General features: G+C 42.0%; 1 non-coding gene across 1 annotated transcript; it reads left to right on the top strand.

Moving 5' to 3' along the window:
• Positions 1 to 8609: 8609 nt before the first annotated feature.
• LOC143669379 (small nucleolar RNA SNORA23) lies at positions 8610 to 8745 on the top strand. Its single transcript, XR_013168891.1, has one exon. It is a non-coding gene; the product is annotated as a small nucleolar RNA SNORA23 (small nucleolar RNA).
• Positions 8746 to 25309: the final 16564 nt, after the last annotated feature.

The raw sequence follows: 25309 nt of genomic DNA, 5'->3' as shown, positions 1-25309 counted from the left end.
GAGCAGAACTAGGGTGGGAAGGTCAGGAGATGGAGGGTGGGGGGAGGGGAAGTGAGCACTCTGTCCAGCTGTTGGAAAATGGCAGTCACGCAAATCTGATAATGGCCTGTGCCCAGTCATCCAAGGACATGGAATTCCACAGGAGCCACACTAATGGGTCTTGAGCCAATGATCTATCCCAGGAATACCCATTGTGCTCACTGCAGTCCTCACGGCCTGCCAACCTCCCTTGACACCAGCTCTCTGAGCTCCTGGCAGGCCTCCCTGAGGCTCTGAATTCATCCACTCATTCCATTAGTATTTGACAAATGCCTCCTCCATGTCCCCTTCCATGTTAGGTTCTGAGGACACACTAAGAGAGGGTTCTTGTTTGCAAGGAACTTGTAGTCCTACAAGAACCCAATGATTGTGGGATAAGTGATTGGATGATGGGGGTTTATGGCATTCTTTGAGAATACACAGGATAGATATTTACTGTGGTGGTTTGAAACTGTATGTACACCAGAAAATCATGTTCTTAAAGCTAGTCCATTCCTGTGGGTGTAAACCTGCTTTAAGTAGGACCTTTTGATGAGGTTACTTCAGTTGAGGTGTGACCCAAGATGGGTCTTTATCCTCTTGCTGGGGTCCTTTGTAAGAGAATGAAATTGAGACAGAGACAGAAAGCAACGGAAGCAAGAAGCCAAAGGCAATGAAACCCGGAAGAGAAGGGAAAGACCAGTAGAAGCTTCCATATGCCTTGCTATGTGGCAGAGGAGCCAAGGATCACTGGCACCCAGTCTTTGGAAGAAAGCATTGCCTTGGTGATGTCTTGATTTAGACATTTTCATGGCCTCAAAGCTACAAACTTGCAAGCTAATAAATTCTTCTTGTTAAAAGCCGACACATTTCATGGCATCTGCTTTGAGCAGCTTAGCAAACTAAAACATTTGCCGCATAGGACTGGGAAGTAGAAAGCTGTGGTTAATTATTAGAGTTCACTTTGGAAGTCTGTTGGCCACTGCCCTATGCTTGCACACAATAAGTTATAGGTTAACTATAAATTTTAGGAATAACATAATCATAGAATTTCTCTCTCTCTTTTTCTCTCTCCTGCATCCCTTTTCTTTTCTCTCTCCCCTGTCTCTTTACAATGTAAGTATGAACAATAGTCATTTTTTTCAAACAGAGTCCATAGAATTGGAACTAGCCCAGTTACAGCAAGGCCAGGCTTCAAAAGAGGAGTGGAGGCAGATACAGGGCAGACCCAATCTGCTCAAGGCCCATGTGGTCAGATATCAGGGCACAAAGGATTGGGGGGATCAGAGGTTGGTTGGTGAATGAGGACCGTGGAAGGCCAGGAGGACCAAAGAGATGGTGAAAAGCAGAAACAGGGCAGAGAAATGACCACCCAGAAGAAGAATACCTGGATAAAAAGGTGAACACCTGGACACAAAGTCAACCTCCTGACCCAATCAGGTGGCTGCTTACATCATCCCTGCTGGGCAGGAGCCAATCCCAGCCCACATTTCATCTGAGACCTACAGGTGGGACCTGGTGGGGGTAGATAAGTTCTGTGAAGGAACAGGTAGGTGTAAGGGCAGAGGGCGGGCAGGTTCTGTCATCTGTTTGAATCTAGTTTGAGGCATTAAAAAGAAAATTCCTTGGCATGTGACTGTAAATAAGGAAGTCCTGTTAACTTCTGGGGGAATTCAGTTTTGGAGTAATTTGTGAAAGAGCTCAGAACATCAAGAAATAACATCTCATTGGGACTTCGAGTTGTTCACTTGCTTTTATCTCAATTTTCTTCAGCTGATTTCCTTCCACTTTTCATAAAAAGGATATGCCGTTTGTTCAGTCACGTGGCATTGTAATTATTCACCCATGGAAGAATGCTACCCCTCAAGACTCTGGCAAGTGCAGGGGAAATTCCTTTCAATGCTAGCTTTGAGGAACTCTCAGGATCCTGGTTTCCATTTTGGTCAAAACCAAGATGAAAGGATCTGACCCAGTATTGAGTAGAACTATGATTTTTAAACTGGAGATGAAAACCAAGGTTGATCTTTTATCTGTAAAATGAGTGGGTAGGCACATCTTGTTATAAATCAAACACCTATTGTGAGTTGAACTTTTGTGAGGGTTCTGTCTGTGAAATCAAAGCCTCTTTCGGAGAGTAGAAACAACCATCATGAGAGTGACTGTTCTGCTTATTTCATCCAAGTGTTGTTAGATTTCAGAAGAAGGATGCCTCCCTTCTTTTGGCTTTGCACTTTAGTAATAATTTTCTAGATACAATTAGGAACAGCAGATTTCTAAGATAAAATCTCCAAATGGTAAACATGGAGGAATTTGTTTTAGATGCTGTGCTGGTTTGGAGCTGTTACATACTCCAGAAAAGGCCATGTTCTTTTAATCCATTCTTGTGGGTACAGATCTATTGTGGAGGGGAACTTTTGATTAGGTTGTTTCAATTGAGATGTGACCTACACAATTCAAGGTGGGTCTTAATCCAGAAAAAGACCAGAGAGCTCAGAGAGAGAAACACCCAGAAAGCTTGGAGAGAAAAGCCCCAGAAATGCTAAGAGGACATACAGAAGCTCAGAGAGGAGTCCACTGAAACCAGAAGCTGAAAACAACGTGGCCTGGTAGAGAAGGACCAATAGATGCCAACCGTGTGCTTTGTTAGCTGACAAAGGAATGCTGGATGCCAGTGGCCTGTCTTCAGAGAAGGTATCGTCCTGTTGGTGCCTTAATTGGGACATTTTCATGGCAATAGGACTAAATTTGCGAGATAATAAATCTGCATTGTAAAAGCCAACCTCTTTCTGGTCTATTACATTACAGCAGCTTTAGCAAACTGAAACAGATGGTCATGGACATTTCTGTTTGAAGCGGTCTTTTGACACCCGCTTAATTCCTGAACCTCATAACTCCTATATTTAGTATCTTTTTCCAAGTTTTTTAAAATGATACTTCCTCTTAAGTTCTGAGGGCTAACCCATTTAAAGTTTAGAATGCCATCCATAGAATTTAAATGCTATTCACCAAGCCTAAAAATTGTAAAGGCAAGCATGTCTCTAGAAAATACAGCTTTTCTCAGAGCAGAGCGGAATGTCTCAGGGGTGAGAAATCACACGGACGGATGCATCCCAGGTGAAGGGAGAGGCGTAGTGCTAAGTGGAGCACTTCTTGCTGGGAAGAGAGTTGTGCCCACAAGCTGTAACCAGGGACTGGGACGCTCTGCAGATGTACCTTGTTCACAGGCCTTGTGCCATGGTCAAGCTGCTCTACCAGGGCTGCGACAGCAGCTGCTGTGCTTGGGGCTGGCAGGGGCCCTGGAGGAGACATCTGTCTCATTGTTGCTGGACAGTAGAGCAGTGAAAGCAGCTGCAGAGAGGCAAAGACACCCCCCATCTCCTGGCATCCCCAACCCAAAACACAGGCCCCAAGCTTGGTCTCTGAGTTTCCCAAACTCAAGAAATATGAATGCAGCTGTCACAACAGCCAGTTTTCCCCTCTGTGTGCAGCCCCTGCACTTGGCTCTTTGACAGTGAAGACTCGTGCCCGGCCTTACCACGTGGTACCAACACTAGAAAGGGGGACGATAAGCCGTGACACTGTGCTGTTCATCTCAGTGAGCCCCTTGGGATTTTCCTATGTCTTGGCTGTAATGCAAATAATCTCTAAGAACCATGACACCATCTTTTTCCAAGAGATGACAATTTGCTACAGTCAATAACATGGATTTCCCACCCACATGGGCCAATGTGTTTTCTTTCTAGTTATCAAATCTCCTACACTCCAATGACTAATGGGAAATACAATGCAATTTGTTACTGTGTTGGCATTGTTAGTTATCAGGAATGGCACTGGAACAAAAGGGTCATCAGTTATGTTTGCATTCAAAATTTATTCCCTGCCAAGAGAGTTCACACCATCACGTATCAAACGGGATTGCTAACAACAATGTGTGTGGCCTTTATAAATTACCCATGTAGTAATTTTCAGTTTAAAAAAAAAAAACATATTCCCATCCATCAGCTCATTTTGGCACCATAGGAATGTTTATGATATTGCTTCAATTGAGAAGAATGAGGCTTGAAGGAGAAATGGCTTGTCTAAGTCCACATAGAAAGTCATTTGGGGCTAAGATATAGATCTGCTTAGTCTTAAGATGGTTCTCTTTTCACTAAACCATGCTTGAGAAGAATGTATCAGAACCACAGGAAGAGATACAAGATGGGGTAGATTGAATTACATACACATCCTTGATCTTAATCTGCATTCCTGTGGATTTTAAGCCATTTGTAAATAGGACCTTTTGAAAGAAGTTATTTTTAGTTAAGATGTAGCCCAACTGAATAAGGGTGGGTATTAATTCATATTAAGGCAGGCCTTAAAAAGAGAATCCTGATGTTACAGAAGCCAGATGGAGAGTATAACACCATGTTATAAGAGGCACAGAAGCAAGCCAAGGAACCCCAAGGGATTGTGACAAACTGGTACTAGAATGCTATAGAATTCTGAGCAAAAGCTAGCCCAGCCAATACCATGATTTTGGAGCTTGAGCCAAAATTCCTGTTTTGTTGTTGTTGTTATTGTTTTTAAAGGTAACCCATTGTGTATTTGTCATAGCAGCTGTGGCAATCTAAGACATAAGAGATTATCTGTTATTTCCTCCTACTAATGGACAATGCTTTTCTCCCACTTCCAGCTCAAGCAATCCCAGATACAGATTTCTGAGACATTAAATTAGCAACTACTTGAAAATGGAGTGGACATAACTATTTGGTTGACTTGAGCTGCAACTGCCATCTTTTAAAGATTAAAATAAATAGTCATTATTGATAAAATAGTCAAATATCAGTTTTGAATGTTTCAAAGTAATAGAGCTCCCAAACTTGATATAGGTTACATTTCCTGTGTAGCAACAAATTGGTCATTTTATGGTTAGAGCAACAGGTTACTGTTGCTTTGCTCTCAATTTTGCTGCCCTTTGGTCTGAACTGGCCAGTGGCTTCGGTCATTATCTCGGGGGCCAAATAACCAAAGTGAGCCAGTTGTTGAGACGGCAGGCCAAATTGTGTCATTAGCCCCAAACCAGGCAATTCAGTATCAAGGAAATATGACTCAGAAAATGAACAGCCCACAAGAATTTTCAGCAAATCTAGCCTGTTCCTTGTTACTGCTCACTTTGCTTGAAAAAGGAATTACATCAGTATTCTTTCCTGTTCATCTGACATAAATTCATATGTGTTTGGGTGAGTGGGAGACAGCTGACTTCCAAGGCTGCTACAGGGGAAGATGATTTGAAAAACAGTAGAGTACCTTGGCCAAATGTCAAGAATGAAGGAAGGGGCAGCGAGTCAAGTGGCTAAGGACACACACATTAGAGCCATTCATTCTCACCCTTCAGCTGGAGCCTGGAAACTTACCCAAATGGCCAGATTTCCACCATCTGGAATGAAATCAGAGCACTGACACCCGTAGTAGGCAGCCTCCAAAGGTGGCAGCCTGGTCGAAGGGTCACAACCACAGGAAAGAAAAGGACCACCTGCTTCTCAGCAGACATCAGAGAAAGGAGGACAGCACTGTCGATATATGTTCTATGTTCTCCTTACAAGGTGCTTTGTGAATAACCTGACATTGGGCATGAAACCGTTAAACCAAAATCGCGAAGCGGCTTTGTGTGTGTGTTTAAAGTGAGGGAGGCATTGATGGTTTTCAGGGTCCATGATTCTGGCAATGAGGGTTTCATTTTCACTTTGTACTCTAAGTGGAAAGAGCTTTCTAATGGCTTCTACAAACTCCGTTGTCATGCCAGCAGACAGAGGACACTTCGGCCGAGCCAGAATAACCCTGATTTCCATGGAAAGATTGTTGACCTAGCTGGCTACAGTTAGAAAGACACAAAGGTGCATCCATCCACAATCCCAGTAAGAATTTTGCAGAGCATGTTGAAAGGGATCTATACTTTCCTCAAAGTCCATTGGTATTGCCTTGAAACCGGGGTAAACCAATCGTCTGGGTGGGGGTAGGAGAGCGGTGGGGGGAAAGCCCTGATGTATAATATTTGCCAGTTTCCATGGTGCAAAAATACTGGCCAGTTTAAAACTACCAGTAGTTTAATAACAGGCTCACGAAATTCTTGAATATTTGACTATCTTCTCTTTAGGAGCCAGACTCCAGCATAGGTCTCACTGGCTTGGGAACGTGAAATGCATGAACAAAGAGTAAAACATAAGAATCCCGGGGCAAGAAGTGAGTGACTCATGACAGACCCATCTCCTGCCCCAATCTATTTCATTTCTTCCTTAGAAGCTCTCCTCAAGGCATATCTTCAGTTGATCACTGAAGGATCTCTGTCTCCAATCTGTCTTAGGCAGCTTGACCTGAAACACTGCTCAATCGGGACTAAGTCCAAAGCCCCATGGGGTGGTTTGAAGCTGTATGTATCCCAGAAAAGCATGCTGTTAAAGTCTAATCCATTCCTGCAGGTGTAGGACCTTTTGAGATGAGGTGACTTCAGCTAAAGTGTGTGTGGTCCAACCCAATCAAGATAGGGCTTAATCGTATTACTGGAGTCCTCTATAAACAGAATGAATTCAGACATGAGAAAGAAAAAGCCACAGGAAGCAAGAAGCTGAAATGGAATCTGGAAGAGAAGGATGAGACTAAGAGCTTCCACAATGTGCCTTGCCATGTGACAAACTAAGGGTCACCAGCAGCCAACCCCAGAATGCCACAGACTTGGAGCAAAAGCATTGCCTAGATGGTGTCTTGATTTGGATATTTTCCCAGCTTCAAAACTGTAAGCTAATAAATTCCCATTATTTAACTCAACCTATTTCATGACATCTGCCCAGGGAGCCTAGGACACTGAAACATCCCCAGTCCGTTCTCTCCTTGGAACTGCCCTGTTCTTTCAATAGAGTTTGCTGAACTTGCAGGCAAAGAAGCTGTTTGCTCCTGGGCAGTAAAAAGGATGCTGTCTGTCTCCTGGAGGGATGCTGTCACTCGGGTTGGTCTCAGAAACTTCCCCTAGTGGACCTCACACACAATTTAAAAGACCTATTTCCCAGAGTCAAAAATTGCATTTTTGTGATTTCATCAGTAGGGAGGTAGAACCCAACTTTTAGGAAGGACGGGCTTATAGATGTAAAGATGGGCTAATTCAGAAATAATTCACATGACTTCAATGTAAAAATACAGTGTCTAGTAACAGATTTGCCTTCAAGCTATGCAAACACCAAGGCACTGTCTTCATCTGCATTTTGGTAAACACACTTTTTTCAGGGAGTCGGCTGGAAAATGTGGCTGTGGGCAGCTGCCTCTCAGTAAGGAAACTGCTGAACGACCTGGGTTGAGTCTTGACCCCACCTCCCCCACCCATGGCATGTTCAATCTTAACCTCTAGCCCATGAGTGTGCTCTTACTTGGAAATAGGATCTTTGAAGACATTATTAGTTAGGGGAGGTCAAATTGGATTAGGGTGGACCTTCATCCAATAGGACTGATGTCCTTGTAGGGAGGGGACAATTGGGTACAGACTGGCGAGGGAGAAGGCCATGTGATGACTGAGGCAGAGAATGAAGCCCAAGGTGGCCGGCAAACCACCAGAAGCTAGGAAGAGGCAAGGAGGGGATTCTCCCCTGCAGATTTTGAACTTCTAGCCTCCAGAACTGTGAGGCAATCAATGCCTGTTGTTTGAGACCACCCAGTTAGTGGTGCTTTGTTACAACAGTCCGAGCAAACAAAGACACCTGCTTTCTTCTTTTGCACCTACTTAGTCTCTAAACATTTATTTCTCTTTAATGAAGAGAAGTTCTCAGACACCCCTCCCCACCAGAAAAAATTCTAACTTAATTTAACAGGGGTCCAAGGTTCTTCTTGTGCAAAACTGAGTGGCAAAAATGAATTCCTCTTTAAGGCATCCACGGGTTCTATCGCTCTGTGCTTCCAGGATTTAGACAGCTAGCAATGAATGATTTCTCATCACTTTTCTACCTTTCTAGGGTTTTAAGTCCCTTTATAAATTAGGCTTTGTTTTTCTAGCTTTTGGGTCTTCCAGTGTGCCATTAAACCTCATAATTTAGCTATGCGACACATAAGGGGTTCCTTAACTAAATAAACTTGTGTGTGTGTGTGTGGGGGGGACAGTCGGTACACTAGGCTAAACTAGTACTGTACTGCACATTTTCTTTGGAATCTTTGATGTCCTAGTGTGCATTGCACAACTCCAGAAAGGAAATTTAATTCTTTTTTTTTTTCAAAGAGCAGCTATTAGTATTTCCTAGAACTGGTATTTCAATAAATAGACTCAGGGAAACTTGCCTTAGGAATGTGAATCATAATTAAGATTTATTAACCAGGTACACAGTAAAATCCTTAGGTCAATGGTTCTTAACATGACATCGGGGGACTCGTGTCCTTGGAAAGAGAAAAATATATATCTTTATTTGCACTAACGTCTAACAGAAATTTAGCATTTCCTTCATCTGTGAATGTAGGCAACAAACCACAGGAATTGCTGTAGGACCTGTGACTTTAGAAATCACCAATTGAAATCACTCATATTTTTGTATCACCCCACAGTCGTTGCAGGTATCTTAAAATATCATTTACCCTCATCAATATTTCAAAACTATTATTGATCTTGCTATCCACGCAAATGTCCAGCCAAAGAGTAACTTGGTATCATAGTACTGGTCTAGTGTTGTCTCTGGACACATCCACCACTGGGCAGCCTCCAAACTCCCTTCACAGAGAAAAAAAATTATTATTGTTATTACAGCTGCCATGAGATCTTGTTATTTAATAAGCTAATAAAGAAACATGCAATAATAACACAAATTCACTTTAATATTTTGGTAACTGTTTTTCAATATGGTTAGTTTTCTTTGTGATTTCTTTTATACATTTAAAAACACTATTCTGAGAAAGGGTCTGTAGGATTTACCAGACTACCAAAGGGGTCCAAGGCCACAAAAGTTAAGAATATCTGCCCCAGCTTTTTAGATTTCATGGCCCAAACAAAAAGATTTTCCTTAGGAGGCTGTGACCAAGGGGCAAACACTAGTAGAATTTTTCTATTTTTAAAAATAAAATAATAAATCAGCTAAACACAGATTATAAAATACTTTATTTGTAAACAAAATACCCGATTAGGGAAAAAAGTTTTGAAAAAATAGACATATAAGTACAATGAAGTATATTTTACTATCATCCTCAGTTGCTGTCACCTAGCATTTGATCATAAATCGGTCACAGTACCATAGAAAGATTTATGGGTATATATTTATCTAGATATGTAAGCGTATCTGAAAATTTTACTTTATTAGAAAATATATACATGGGTTCAAATGTATCAAATAATTGAGTATATTTTTTTCATAGAAGGGATAAATCTAGGGTGATCAACAATTCAGGTTTGCCTGGAACTGAGGAGATTTCCAGAACATGGGACTTTCTATGCTAAGACTGGAAAGTCCTGGGTAAAACCCAGGGTGTGTTGGTCACCCCCTGAGTATTTCTCAGCCTTAGGAATGAGCTGGTCATGTTGAGGACTAGAATTCTTGGTAAAAACTGCGATGACTGTAATGCTAGCTTCAACTGTGGAAAGACAGCCTGGCTCTGTTTTTCACCATTCATATAACCAGGCATGACATCTAATTTTCTGTGCTTCCATTTAGTCACTTATGAGAAATGGAAATGCGAGTGTTTGTCCAGTGTCCCTCCCAGGGCTATTTGTGAGGCCCGCATGAGATAACTGATGTAAAAATATTTCGTGAACTGTCAAAGTGCTGTATGAATATAAACATGAGGCAAAACAAAAATGTAATGTGGCAACATCAAAATGGGCATAAATGGACAGCACTCCCCTGTATTATAAGAAGAAACTTGACCTGTCCTTTCCTGTCCCTGGTGGACACTTATACCCCAAATTCCCCATTGTTAAGTCCCCAGAAGACCTATGTGGTCCCAGCACGTCTTCAGGGAAGTAGGCCTGGGAAGTCTCTATGGTTTTATTAGTTGCCTCCTTCTCCTAAGGGTACTTGAGTTCCCCCATTCTGTGTCCTCTCCGGCCAAAGGCTCTCACTGATGGAGCATCAAAGCATACTTCCTACAGGGTAGTAGTTCTCAGTCTTGGTTACACCTTAGACTCACCTGAAGGAGCTTTTCAATATCCTCTTGCTAGAACTTTGGTGTAGACACTAATCAGACTCTCTGGCAGTGGGCCTGGCTATCAGTATTTTTAGAAACACCCCCAGATGATTCTTATGTTCAGCTAGAATAAAGAACACTGCTTGGGTGAGGCCAGGTGGTTAATCAGATTAATTATTCCCTATCAATGCATCAACCCAGGGATGGTGCTCTCTATCACAAAGGGTCTTTTGCTTTAATCCAGGGCTTCTTAAAAGTCTTCTTCCAAAAGGGTCTTTTGAAGGTCCCTGGGATCCTTCACCCCAAGCTCTGTGCTGTGTGCTTTATGCCCGTTGGCTCTATCAGCCCTCAGAGCTTTCCTAGGAGGCCTTCTTACATTCATTTTCAGTTGAGAAAACGGAGGCTCAGAGACGCTCCATCCCTTGTTCAATTCTGAAGTTTTTCCAGGGAAAAGCAAAGCAGGGATTCAAACCTGAGGCCCACGCCATGGGGTGGGGGGTGGGGGGTTATGGGGTCCTGCAGGGTATACAAGATGTCTTCCCTCTATATCTACATTTTGTCTTTTAGGAAGATGGTTTGTAAAGTTGGGGGAGAAGTGTGACTTCTCGTGTCCTGATGCATCCTCGTACCTGTAGCCTCCAGATGTTTGCACTTAGCATGCATATCCTAAGAGTCTCTTGCCCTGTACCCGGTGGTCTTGTCCCTTCCTTAACCTAGGCCCTCACCTAAGTTGCTGTAGCGGAAGCTACTCTGCTCAGGGCCCTGGCTCTTTCCCAAGATTCTATTGCCTTAGACTAAGGGTCTGACTTCCCGACAGTCTTAGGCAACCGCCATCTTGTTTAAAAGGCCTTGTCAGAAAAGACCCTCTTATTAGGTCCCAGTAGCCTCCCGAAGGCTCTGAAATTCCCAGCTTTGGAGAGCCATTCCTTTACTCAGCCACTACATGCCACTGGTCCTGCGATGAAATGTTTATATCCTATGAGGGATTATCCATTTATCTATCGTCTGACATTCAGCTCTTCCGAGCTATGTGATATAGCATGGAAAGTACTCTGAGATGCTGATTTTTTGTGTGCTCTTGGGCAAATCTCTTATTTTCTTTGAGTATCAGGGTTTTCATCAGTGAAATGAAAAATTTTGACTTTTTCTTACATTTTTCTACAGGATTGGTTAGGATTATTTGAGATAATGGACAAGAAACCGATTTTCATAGAGCAAAGCCCATCTGACAAAGTGTAAGTTTTGTTATTCTTATAAGAAAAAAATATATTGGTTGCTTTGCAACACAACAGCTCATTGAGAGCCAGAGAGACAGGGAATATACCAGTTTTGAAGGAGCAAGTTTGGAGAGAAAAGTTTAGGTCGGATGCTGCAGTGAATACAGAAATTTCCTGATATTCTGAGAATGACCTCAGCATCTTCGGAAGCTGGAGAAGACAGCCTAAGTGGAGGAAAAAGAAAAATAAAATGGAAATGAAAGGCAACTTCACTTACTTCATATTTTGTCACTCCTGAGAGTGAGGATGAGGAAAGAGTCAACCTGCAAGCTATTGTGTGTGTGGGAGTTTCAGACATAGCAGGAGGTTAGCCACTAAAGAATAACAAGACAGATGAGCAGATAGGCAGGTGTCATACCAGGAAAAAGGCTTGTGTGCAGGTGGGTGCATGGCTGACTGGCACCAGATGACCAAAGGTGGGGTCTTGAGTGTGATGGCTTGATGGGGGCTTTAAAGCATCTGCCAAGGCCCACTGCCAGGCCATGGGAATGCCAGCTTGTGCAATGGGATGGGACCTTAACCTGGCAACTAGGCTAGTTTGATGGCATCACAGTCTTCTTCCTTCTTTGGGCCACCTGTCCCTGGCGCATTGTTTCTTTAGATCTTTCTTCCATGGTTCAGTGGATGTGGAAATGGTCAGGGTCCAGGTTCTGCCCAGGTTCTTTTCCTGATGGACTGTGTGGCCCTAAGCAAATTTTATCATCTCCCTGGCCCACCATGCTCTCTCTTTTTAACAAAAAAAAATTGTTTTATTGTTAAATATAGCATATGCAAAGAAAAGAAAGAAAAAGCAATGATTTTCAAAGAACACTTTAACAAGTAGTTACAGAACAGATTTCAGAGTTTGTTATAAATTACTGTCCCACTATTTCTGATTTTTACTTCTAGCTGCTCCAAAACACTGGAGGTTGGAAGAAATATTTTTTCCTTTTCTGTGAAAAATAAAATATATACAAAAAAGCAATAAATTTCAAAGCACGTTGCAATAATTAGTTATAAAACAGATTTCAGAGTTTGGTATGGGCTACAGTTCCACAACTTTAGATTTTTACTTCTAGCTCCTCTAAGATACTGGAGACTAAAAGAAATATCAATATAGTAATTCAGCAATCTATTCGTTTGTTAAACCCTACCTTCTCTGTATAACTTCACCATCTCCTTTGCTCTTTCTCCCACTCTTTAGAGGTATTTGGGCTACACCTTTTCTAACTCTTTCGTGTTGGAAGGGGCTGTTGATAAATGACATGGGATAGGGGATGGAACTAATTGATGTTCTGGAGAGGCTGGCCCCTTTGCATTCCAGGACTTATCTGGTCCAGGGACCCATCTGGTGGTTATAGGTTTCTGGAAAGTTACCCTAGTGCATGGAACCTTTGTAGAATTTTATATAACACCCTAGGTGCTCTTTAGGATGGGCTGGAATGATTTTGGTTAGGGCTTAGCAAGTTATGGTAGGTAGTAACGTCTGACTAATGCTTGCTTTGAGTGACCTCCAGAGTAGCCTCTCGACTCTATTTGAACTTTCTCAGCCACTGATACCCTATTTGTTACACTTTCTTTTCCCCCTTTTGGTCAGGATGGCATTTTTGATCCTATGGTGCCAGGACCAAACTCATCCCTGGGAGTCATCTCCCATGCCACCAGGGAGACTTTCACCTCTGGATGTCTTGTCCCATGTAGGGGGAAGGGCAATAATTTCACTTCATCATGCTCTTTTTTGCAAGATTTTGAGGTTGACTTAGATGGCCTCTTGGGTATTTCCAGCTTAGCATGATATGGTTTTACGAGCCAAGGCCAATTTTTAAAATATTTGAGAGCATAATATATGGCATACATGGCTGGAACCCTTGTACTTTCTGAAGTTACAGCATATTCACATTAAAAACAAGTACTGGAATATTTACAAGTATTAAAGTTTTTAATTTGGTGTACATTTTAATGGTAATAAAGCATAATTTGGGCTGGCTTGTAGCCCATTTTTTCTGATTTGAATGAAACCAGTAAGTGAATGATTAACTTTAAAATCAAAGTAGGAAATTACTAAAAATGATATTTCTATACTATAATTTAATTTGAAACATCTAAATGTACATTTATTCATCAATCTTTACATATAGAGCCAAGTCCTCTTCTTGGAGGGCAGGTTTGCTGAGTGGAGTTCAGCACAGTCTTCCTCACATAAAACATGCCTAAGGTACATCATTTACAAATTCGTGTTTCAGATTCTTTAACAAGCAACGAGCTCTTAGAGACACATGTGAATGCCAAATCCTAGATTTCTGTGGCTCTTCTCCAATCCCAATTATCTTATAATTGGGTTGCTCCACCTAATTCTATATCTAAATCTGTCCATATTTGTATCTATATTTCTATCACCTATCTACATCTATACTGATCTATCAGCTATAGCTGTCATCTCTGTCTCTAGCACCATATCTATACCTGTATTAGTCAGGGTTCTCTAGGGAAGCAGAACCAACAGAGTTATCTGTAATTAATATGAGATTTATAAAAGTGTCTCACATAACTGTGGGGATACACAAGTCCGAATTCCGTAGGGCAGGCTACAAGCTGGCACTCCAATGAAGGTCTTCAATGAATTCCCCAGAAGAGGTGGGCTTGCTGAAGTAGAGATGAAAGTTCTTTCTTCTGATTGCTGAAACCATCACCTCCTTCTTAAAAGCCTTCAACTGATGAGATTAAATGTCTCTCATCACAGAAGATACTCCCTTTAGCTGACTGCAGATGTCATCAGCCATAGATGCAAAAACGTGCTGATGATTTAAGTCCACAAAATGTCCTTGCAGCTACAGATAGACCAGTGCTTTCTTGACCAAACAACTGAGCACCATCACCTGGCCTAGTTGACACATGAAGCTGACCATCACAATACCTATATCTATATCTGTTCATCCAACTAACCATTATGAACTTTTCCCAAAGCATTATTATTTTTTAATGGAAATAACAACAGCAATTATTACCAGCCTAAACAGACTTGGAGACAAACACAGTTAGCAGTTTGTAAGCATAGAACTCAATCAGAGGAAATAGGAGAGTACAGTACATCATAAAATGAGTGAAAAGGCAAACCCCACAGTAGGACAAGGTATCTGCAACACATAAACTGACAAAGGACTAGGGCATCAAATATATAAAGATCTTTACCAAATCAATAAGAAAAAAAATAACCTGATAGAAAACTGGGCTGAACACCTGAATGGGCACAAAACAAAAGGGGAAATCTAAATGGCTGATAAACATGAAAAGAGGCTCAACCTCACTAGAAATCAGGGAAATGCAAAGTAAAACCTCAATGAGATGCCATAGCACACCAAATAGGAAAAAAAAAATCTGAAAATACTAATTGTTGGCAAGAATTTGGAGCAGGATGAACTCTGGTGAGAGTTGTAAATGGGTAGTACCTCTTTGGAAAGCAGTTTGCATTGTCGAATGAGACTGAAGATAAACATATCCTATGTCCCAGTCATTCCACTCTTTCAGACTGTGCTGGTTTGAATCCGTTACATTTCCCAGAAAAGCCCAGACCCTGCCCATTCGAGGTGGGTCTTAATCCTTTCCTGGAGCTCTTTATGGGAGGGAGCCTTGGGGAAAAGAAAGAAGGACCCACAGGATCTGAGAAAGCCTTTTGAAACCAGATGCTGGGAGAAGACAGCAGCAGAGAAATTCCTCTTCCCAAGTGACAGAGGAACTCTGGATGCCAGCTGCCTTTCCTCCAAAAAGGTATCCTCTTGGTGCCTTATTTTGGATATTTTCACAGACTTAGAATTGTAACTTATAACTTAATAAATTCCCTGTGGAAAAGACAATCCATTTCTGGTATTTTGCTTTCCAGCAGCTTTAGCAAACTGAAACAGGGACATACCTGGAGAAAAAGTTATGCAAGTGGCCAAACCAAACAGATGTACAAGATCACTCATGACAACATTTTGCATCATGAAACAACCCAAATATTCATCACCTATGAAATGGATACTGTGATGATTTGAGGCAGTTATGTACTCCAGAAAAGCATGTTTTTTTTAATCCCTTCTTGTGGGTGTAGACCTAATGTGGGCAGAACCTTTTATTAGGTTATTTCAGTTGAGGTGTGCCTTAATCTTAATCCTTTTACCAGAGTCCTTCTAAGAGGATAAAAGAAAGAAGACACAGAATAAAGCTCCAGAAAAGCTAAGAGGGCTCACATACACACACACACACACACACACACACACACACACACACAAAAAAAAAAATAGAGGAAAACATTGAAGCCAGAAGCTGAAAAAAACAAAACCTGGGAGAGAAGGATCAGCAGCCATTGCCACGTGCCTTCCCATGTAACAGAAGAGTCCCAGATGCCGTCAGCCTGTTTCAGAGTCCGGGTATCATTCTGTTGATGGCTTGAGTTGGACATTTTCACAGCCTGGAACTGTAAATTGTAAGTTAATAAATTCCCATTGTAAAAGCCAACCGGTGGGCGGGCCATGGTGGCTTAGCAGGTGGAGTTCTCGCCTGCCATGCTGGAGATCTGGGTTGGGTTCCCGGTGCTGCCCATGGAGGAAAAAAAAAAAAAGGAAAAAACCAACCTGTTTCCAGTGCATTGCATTCTCGCAGCTTTACCAAACCAAAAATAGATACATAACCTGTAATATGGTCAAACAATAGAATACTATATAACAATAAAAATGGACAAACTTGCAGTGACACAAAACAATGTGAACAAATCTTAAGAACATAATATTGAATGCCAGAAGGAAGACACAAGAATATAGTGTGATCCCATTTATTTGAAGTTCAAAAGCAGGAAAACCTAAACTTGGTATATCACTTCATGATCTAGACATAGGGTTATCTCTGGTGGAGAGGACAGGGTTTGCACTTAGAAGGGGCACAAGGGTGGCTTCTGGATACTTGCCCTCAAAGAGGGTTACAGAGAACATTCATTATGGCCCAGGAATATGTTTTATTCATGCGAATTGATGTGCATTTCATGCAAACATGAAAAAAGAAGGTTGTATGGGTGAGCAGTGGGGAGTTTCCATGTGCTCCCAGGGTTCCTGGACATCATGGTGGGTTTTATGAGTGAAATGGGGTGCAGTGGTTAACGCAGCAATGTAGTCAAATAGAGTTGGGTTAGGAGAGCATTTACTATATTGGGGTGGAACAGATAAGGGGGACATCTAAAGATTTAATTACATAAAGAAAATTCTGGTATATTAAGAAACTCTGAGAACAGAGTTTCTGAGGAATTATAAAAACAGCTTTCTTTTTCATTTGTATTATTACCTACCCTAATAGGAAAAAATCTAATGCATCTTTCTTTTCTGGGTGACAATTCTGATCATTCTCTGGCCTAGCCTCTGTATTTTAGAGAAAATGAGTGTTGTGCTGGTTTGAGCCTGTTGTGCAACCCCTGAAAAGCCACGTTCTTTTTCCCAAGCTGATCTTGTGGAGGCAGACCTATTGGTTAGGGAGGGACTTTTAGGTCCTTTGTTTCTGTAGAGATGTGACCAATTGTGGGTGGGATCTTTTGATTAAGTGTTTTCCATGGAGATGTGCCTCTGCCCATTCAAGGTGGGTCTTAATCTGCTTACTGGAGTCCTTGAAGAGGGAATCATTTTGGAGAAAGCTACAGAGTCGACACAGACAGAGACCCTTGGAGATGCAGAAAGAAAATGCCCCCAGGGAAGTTGTTTGAAACCAGAAGCCAAAGGACCAGCAAATGCCAGCCAGGTACCTTCCCAAATTGGCCTTTCTTGAGTCAAGGTATCTTTTTCTGGATGCCATAGTTTGGACATTTTTATGGCCTTAGAACTGTAAACTTATAACTTAATAAACTCCCTTTATAAAAGCCAATTCAGGGTGCACAGGTGGTTCAATGGTAGAATGCTTGCCTTCCATGTGAGAGACCCAGGTTCGATTCCCAGACCATGCACCCTCCCCCCCAAAGAAAAAGTCCAATTCATTTCTGGTATATTGCATTTCTGACAGCATTCACAAACTAAAACAAGCATCTCTGAGCTATTAACAGGTATAGTGTGATAAGGCTGAGAAAGGAATTCGATTCAGAAATAATCTTATCACATTATCTAAAACATAAAACAAAGACAGACTCTCACACAATATCTGTGTCTACCTGTACATCCAAATGATTTCATAGAACTTTGGTACACTCTCATAGAAACTTGGAGCTTCTTATAATGGGGCTTGTAAACCCTGCTATAAGACACAAGGTTTCAGAACTGAAGAGTTTGCAGAAGAAAGGGATGACATTCCCCTTGCAAGAAAGCCAGGTTGCCATATGAATGGGGGCTGGGTGAGGCAAGTTTACCCAAACCCAAAGGCAGATGGAGGCAGGGTATAAGCTGGTAGGGGCCACCTCCCCTACTCCACCTCCGACTTGTGAGTTGGTCTCTTGATGACTCTAGCTTCTGTCAGATTGCCGAAGGTGCAAAGTAGATTATAAAGCATTCCAAGAAGCATAAGATATCCTTCCCTTCAGGGACTGGGATCAGAAGGTCAGGGAGAGATGCTACCTTAGAAATGATAGACCTGCTCAGTTTCCCCATTTTACTTTATGAATGAATCGAAGTTGTGGAAAAACACTTGTGGAGATGGAAGAATATTCTTGTTATTGCCTAATCAGAGACTTCTAAAGGCCCCTCTAGCACTCTCATTCTGAGTTTCTAAGAGATAAGAAAAGCAAGTGTGTGTTTGTGTGCATGCAGAATAGAAAGTGAAATTGGCACATACTCTGGGACCTGGTGGAAACCGTTGTACGTGGCTCCAGTGCAGGGAAATAGTGAGCCTCTGTAAGAAGTAAGTCTTTATTTTACACCAGACTCTGGTGAGTAGAGAATTAAATGAGACAAGTATGTAGACTCTCACTCAGTGCCTGACATGCAAGCATTCAATGTGTGACAGCTGCCGACACCTGCTGCAGAGGCAGGGCTGGGAGCTACCTCTCCCTCTTCTTCCACCTCTTACTCCATCTCACCTTCCGCCAGCACATGCCCTCTGTCTCTGCTCCTTCATTCTCCTAGGCTGTCTGTGTCTTCTCGTCCTGCCTTTTACCTCATGGGGATTTGCACCACCCCACCCCCTCCCAAGAGAGATAAATAACAAAGGCAAATCACAGAGCCGGTGGCCGGTGGCCGAGGGACTGGGGAAGCCAGTCTGGGTCCTGAGGCTTCCTGCACTCAGGGGTGGGAACACTGCCTGCTGATGGACTCACAGTGGGGCCCTTTCTCAGACCAATTAGAAATCAACAAGTTCTTGGCCTGAATTCCTGCCATAACCCTCACCCTTGCCCTTGGCATCCTGGCCAGCAGGGATGCTGACCAGGCCGGCAGTGGTAAGGAAAACAACTGAGCCTTGAGGGAGACAGATCCTGGTCACATCCCAGGTCAACACAGACCAACTGCATAACACAAGCACTGACCCTCTTGCCACGTTAGAACTTTTCTCCCTAAAATAGAGATAATGATGTTGCAGAGTGGCTGTGCTGCAATGAGGCAGCATCTGTGGGGTGCCTGGAGCATGGAAGGCTTCATGTACTAAGGGGTGGAGAGGGATGTAAGTACTTTCCTGCTGCCCCCAACATGAGCCACCTTGGCTAAGAGGACAAGTACTCCTTCCTTGATACACTGGAGCCCAGATGCAGAGTATGCTGGTAGAGGAAGCATTGCTTGCAACTATTCTTTGGGCTCATGATGAGTGTATGCAGGGACATGGAAAGGAGGATTCCTTCTGGTTTCACAGATCAGAAAAGCCTTAGCAGAGAAGGCAGGACTTAATCTGGGCTTTGAAGAAAAGATAGGGTTTGAACAGAAGGATAAGGCATTGTCAGGACTGAGGTGGTTAACCAAAGGCCTGGAGGAAGGAATGTGTTGCATTTTCAGAGGTCAATGAGGGAGATAGTCAAGAGAGAACAGAAGGGGTGCCAGATAAATGTGGGAAAGGATCTTCACGTCCCGTCTTTCCTCTTTGTCATCTCATCCTACGTCACTGAAATGATTTATTTACATCCCCATCTTCCTGCCAGCCTGTCAGCACCTGAGAGCCAGGACCATGTTTAATCTAGCTCATCCTTACCTATAGTTACAGGTCTTGGTGCAAGGCAGATGCTAGGTCTATATTTATCAGATTAATGAGCAAATAAGAGAATAAGTGGATATATTGGGAAAAAAGAGATTATGGTCATATTTTGGAAGGTCTTTGGAAGAAATTGGGGACTTGAAAGTTTTGAGTGGGGAAAAAGCTCTCTGAAGGGAATGTTTTAGGAAAGAGTAATCTGAGAGCCACCTGGAGGTGGGTTGAAGGATAGAGTACTTCTAGAAAGTGGGTGGTATGGAGTTCCAGTGAGGAAGTATCTGAGCCATCAGGAGGTAGCATCACAGACTCACCCATTATCAATGGGGATGAGATGGAAAAGAAGGCACAGTCAGGGGATGACTTAAACACATGCCCCACAGACATTTTCATCCAGTGGCCTCTTCTGATGGTCTTTGCAATTCTTCGGGTTCTGCGTACTATTTTTGCTGCTAGAATAAAAGCAAAAGGTCTGAAAAGATTCCAAACAATTAAGAAGAGGGGAGGAAAAGCCACCACATCCCACTATTGTTTTGCCCAACTGCCTTGGCTGTGGAGAGGGGGATAGAAGACAAGTCCTAGGAGGGAAATGGGAATAGAGGAGTGGAGGGACAAGGGATCTGAGAAGGAGGAAGGCATTGGGCCTGAAGGGCGGTCCTAAGGGAGAACATAGGGTTGCCATTGTGTTCACTTTTTCAAAAAGGGTAGAAGCTCCTGATTTTATCAGTATGGAGTAAGGGGCAGGGGAGGAGAAGATTAATAATTAAAAATTTTCTGCCCAGTTAAAATCTTGACTATGACGGCTTTTGAAATGGTTATAGGCAGTGTTGTAACGATTTTATACATTCCTCTCTGGGGACAAGCCTTCAGGGAGAATATCCCCCAAGGCACTAGCCCTGCTTGAAGACTAGAGCCGAAGACATGGGAGTTGAAAGTGTCTTCAGAAATTGAATCCTCTTCAGATACAGGGTCCTTGCATCAGTTTATTTTTTTGCCCTGTTGGAGTTCACAGTCTTCAAACACAGACCAGTGGTTAGATAAGTTCTACCTTCAAGGATATTTGTAGACAACAGAAGCCTGAAATGTGCAGTTGCCATCTCAGAAAGCGTATCCAGAAATTCTCAGGATGGAAGAAAAAGGCATGATTTTCCAAGCTGGAAGCCTCCACATTTGAGGTTTTGTCATCTCCTGATTGTTTCTGGTTTAGATTGGTAGCAAAGGCTTGTAGACATATTGGGCCTGCCTGCCTGTCTTCAGGGCAGGCAAAGAGATGGCAGTGGAGGCGGGGAGGCATGGCCTCTCTCTTGGGCCAGGTCTGGGAGCAGAAGAACCCAAGAGCACCAAGAGTGAGGATAACCAGCAGGAGAGTAACGCCAGCCGAGTTCCAGGGTCTTTATCACAAAGAAGGGAAGAATGTCTAAATTAGAGGGTTATTCACTGCAGCCCTGCACATCCTTTAGCCTTCCATTTCTGGAACTGCACCAGAAAGAAGGAGAAATTCACCAGAGCAGGCATGCGTCTCAGAGCTGATGCCCTGTGGTGGAACCGGCTCTTCATTCATCTTGGCTTTCGTTAACTGTGATAATGGCAGAGCCTGAATGGGCTTAGACATAGACAACTCTAAAGCAGGCTAAAGGTCCAGGGAAAGGTCTTTTGCATTTATCAGGATATGCTGAATGTTATTTAGAGAACGTAGGATATGATGATATCTTAGTTTGCCTGAGCTGCTATACAAATACCACAAGCTGGTTTGGGCTGACATCAAGATATAGGCAAGGCTTCCCTTCTCCTTGAAGGCTGTAATAGTCTGGTGCTGGCTGCTGCCAATTTTTTGGTTCCTTGGCCTTCCTGTCACACGGTGATGTCCTCTCCTTTCTTGTTCCTGTGACTTCAGGTTCTTTTTATAAGGCCTCCAGTAATCTGGGTTAAGAATCACTTTCACTCACACCTTAACTATACATAACATCTTTGAAAGGTCCTATTTAAAGTGGGTTCACACCCACAGGGACACAGATTAAGATTAAGAACATGTCTAAATTGGGGTACATAATTCAACCTGTCATACGTGATTACCTGCCATGTATGAATGTGGTAGTATTTACTTGAGTTGACTTTAGAAAACAGATTTGGAATAAAGGCACAAAATTAGATCAATATTTCCCTTTGATAATGAACTTTGATCGGAAGTAGATGCCAAGTATTTTTAGCTTATTTTAATATTTTGGTCCATATCTGCTAAAGCTGCTTAAATGCAATATACCAGAAATGGACTGGCTTTTAACAATTAGGATTTATTAGCTTGCAAATTTAAAGTTCCAAGGCCATGAAAATGTCCAAATTAAGGCATCAAGAGGAAAATGTCTCCTCTGAAGAAAGGTTGCTGGCATTTGGGGTTCCTCTCTCAGCTAGCAAGGCACATGGCAGGCATCTGCTGGTCTTTCTTCTCCACGTTGCATTGCTTTGAGCTCCTGAAATTCCAGTGGCCTTCTCTCTGAGTGTCTGTAGGTCTTTTCTTAGCATCTCTGGGGCTCTTCTCTCAAAGCACTCTTGGCTTTTTCTGTCTTTTATTCTCTCATAAAGGACTGCAGTAAAGGATTAAGACTCACCTGATTTGGATGGGCCACATCTCAACTGAAAAAAACCCAATTAAAAGGATCCACCCACAATAGCTCTGTACCCACAGGAATGGATTAAAAGAGCATGGCCTTTTCTGGGGGGTACATAACAGTTTCAAACCAACAGAAAAGCCAATTAGCTTTCTTGACTTGGTGCAAACTGTTTTGGACTTGACTTTAAGCACACACCCTTTAGTAACTGACCCCGGTTTTGCCATGCATTCTAATACAGGCTCTCACCAGACCTTGAGGAACTTCTTGGACTTTAGATCTGGGCTCTCTTGGATCTCCCTCTGCTACTCAACAGTTTCCAGATTTCAGAGATGGACTATGGATACAATTCCATAAGCCTAAGGATGAACAGAGACATGCAAATGTTTCTCAGAAACAGGCTCAAAGGCTTAGATTATCTATATTTAGAGATTTATGGTTTTTTCCCTACATATTGCAAATCAAAGACCAGATGTATTCATGCTGGATCAAGTGGTGCTCCTATGATGTAAATGTAGGTTGAATAATGGCCCCCTAAAGATGTTCAAGCCCTATTCCCTGGAACTTGTGAGTATATAATGTCACACAGCAAAAGGGACTTTGAAGATGGTAATTTAGGTTACTGACTGTGATGGTCAGGTTTGTGTGTCAACTTGGCAAGGTGATGGCATCCAGTTTTCTGGACAAGCAAGAACTGGCCTAACTGTTACTGAGAAGACACTTTGTGGACTTCAGCCATCACTCAGTTGATTGCATCCATGGCTGACTGCATCTATAATAAACTAAAGGGTGTGTCCTCTGCAATGAGAGATGTTTAATCCAATCAGTTGAAGGCTTTTAAAGGAGAGGTGATAATTCCAGCAGTTCAAAGAGAGAACTTTCCTGCTGTCTTTGGCAGCACATATATTAAAATTGGAACCCTGCACAACGATGACATGCAAATTCATGAAGCGTTCCATATTTAAAAATATAAAAAAAAGAAGAGAGAGAACTTTCGTCTCTATTTCACCCAACCTGGGGAAATCATGTAAGACCTTCTTCAGAGTATCAGCTTGGGGTCTGTGCTATGGAATTTAGACTCATGCATCCCCGCAGTTGCAAGAGACAGTTTTGTAAAATCGCATACTATTTACAGATATCTCTTGTTGGTTCTATTTCCCTAGAGAGTCCTGACTAATATAGCTTTGGCACTGGGAGTGGGTCTTGAGAAACAGAATCTTTTTTTTTAAATTTATTAATTAAAAAAATTTTTTTAAAATATGACAAGAAAGAAACACATTCTTAACATGTGATCATTCCATTCTACATATATAATCAGTAATTCACAATATCATCACACAGTTGCATATTCATCAGCATGATCATTTCTTAGAAAATTTGCATCAATTCAGAAAAAAAAATAAAAAGGAAAAAATTCATACATATCATACCCCTTACCCCTCCCTTTCATTGATCACTAGCATTTCAATCTAAGCTTATTTTAACATTTGTTCCTCCTATTATTTATTTTTATTCCATATGTTTTACTCATCTGTTGATAAGGCAGATAAAAAGAGCATCAGAACCAAGGTTTTCACAATCACACAGTCACATTGTGAAAGTTATATCATTATACAATCATCTTCAAGAAACATGGCTACTGGAACAGCTCTGCATTTTCAGACAGTTCCCTCCAGCCTCTCCATTACATCTCGACTAATAAGGTGATATCTATTTAATGCACAAGAATAACCTCTCAACTCTGTTTGGAATCTCTCAGCCATTGACACTTTATTTTGTCTCATTTCACTCTTCCCCCTTTTGGTCGAGAAGGTTTTCTCAATCCCTTAATGCTGAGTCTCAGCTCATTCTAGGATTTCTGTCCCACATTGCCAGGAAGGTCCACACCCCTGGGAGTCATGTCCCACATAGACAGGGGGAGGGTGGTGAATTTGCTTGCTGTGTTGGCTGGAGAGAGAGGCCACATCTGAGCAACAAAAGAGGTTCTCTTGGGGGTGACTCTTAGGCCTAATTTTAAGTAGGCTTGACCTATCCTTTGTCGGGTTGAGTTTCATGTGAACAAACCCCAAGATTGGGGGCTCAGCTTATTATAGCTTTGGTTGTCCACACTGTTTATGAGAATATCAAGAATTCAACTTGGGAAGTTGAATTTTCCCCCTTTCTCACCATTCCCCCAAGGGGACTTTACAAATACTTTTTTATTCACTGTTCAAATCACTCTGGGATTTATTGGGGCATCACTCTGGACAAACCAACAAAATTTCATGCCTTACTCAAGGTTCCATGTACTCATGGTGTTCGATTAAGCTGTCGACATAAATTATATTAGGAAATGCACTAGGCAAAATATGAATTTTGTACCAAATAAACATTTTTTGGCTTTAGTCTCACACATAAGTTAAAATTTTTAAATATTCATTACTATCATTTTTCAGCACTCCGCAGTAATGACATTCCTATGTTCTTCCTCATGCAAAAACAATTTTTTAAATTTGTACATTTAGTCACTATCATTACACAGTCTAGGCGTTTCTAGATTATCCCATCTCAGTCTTTATCGTCTATCTGAGAAACAGAATCTTAAAAATGTTTTTTTGCAATTGATTTTCTACTTTGATTAGATTCAAAGGCACCAATGACTCTATTTCCAATAGTCAAGATGGCACTGACAGTCTGTGGCATGAGTTGGCAATAGAGGCACACAAAATATCACCTGATTCTGCTACTTGCTTATACCAGGCAAGGTTCTGGGTGACAGTGTTTTTGATACCTTAACAGAGTTTTGTGGAGTTGAAAGGTATGACGATGTTGGCTGGCTGTTCCTAAATATACTTGATACAGTTACTAAAGAAAGGGATGAGCTGAAGTCTTCAAATTTTCAGCCTCAGCACCTTATGAAAGACGTAAACGTTTCTATGTGTGCCGTGAAGGAAAATCTTATTTCCTATGGGCACAGACTTGAATTCTCTGAAAACAAGACCCAGAATCTTATTGTGAGAATAATAGATTTACACTTTAAACTAAAACCTCAACCTTGCAGGGTGTCTGCTGTTAAAGAAAAGGCATTGACTGGAAAGGAATGGGATCCTGGAAATTGGAATGGTGACATATGGGTTGACAATAATGGCAGTGGGGACATTGAAATCCTAGATTCTGCTGAGTCTTTGCTAGATGAACCTGTAAGGGTCT

Source organism: Tamandua tetradactyla, chromosome 25 (assembly GCF_023851605.1).
Source record: "Tamandua tetradactyla isolate mTamTet1 chromosome 25, mTamTet1.pri, whole genome shotgun sequence".
Taxonomy (NCBI): Eukaryota; Metazoa; Chordata; class Mammalia; order Pilosa; family Myrmecophagidae; genus Tamandua; species Tamandua tetradactyla.
Note: the sequence above shows the minus strand (reverse complement) of the source record. Positions and strands in the feature narration are given on the sequence as shown.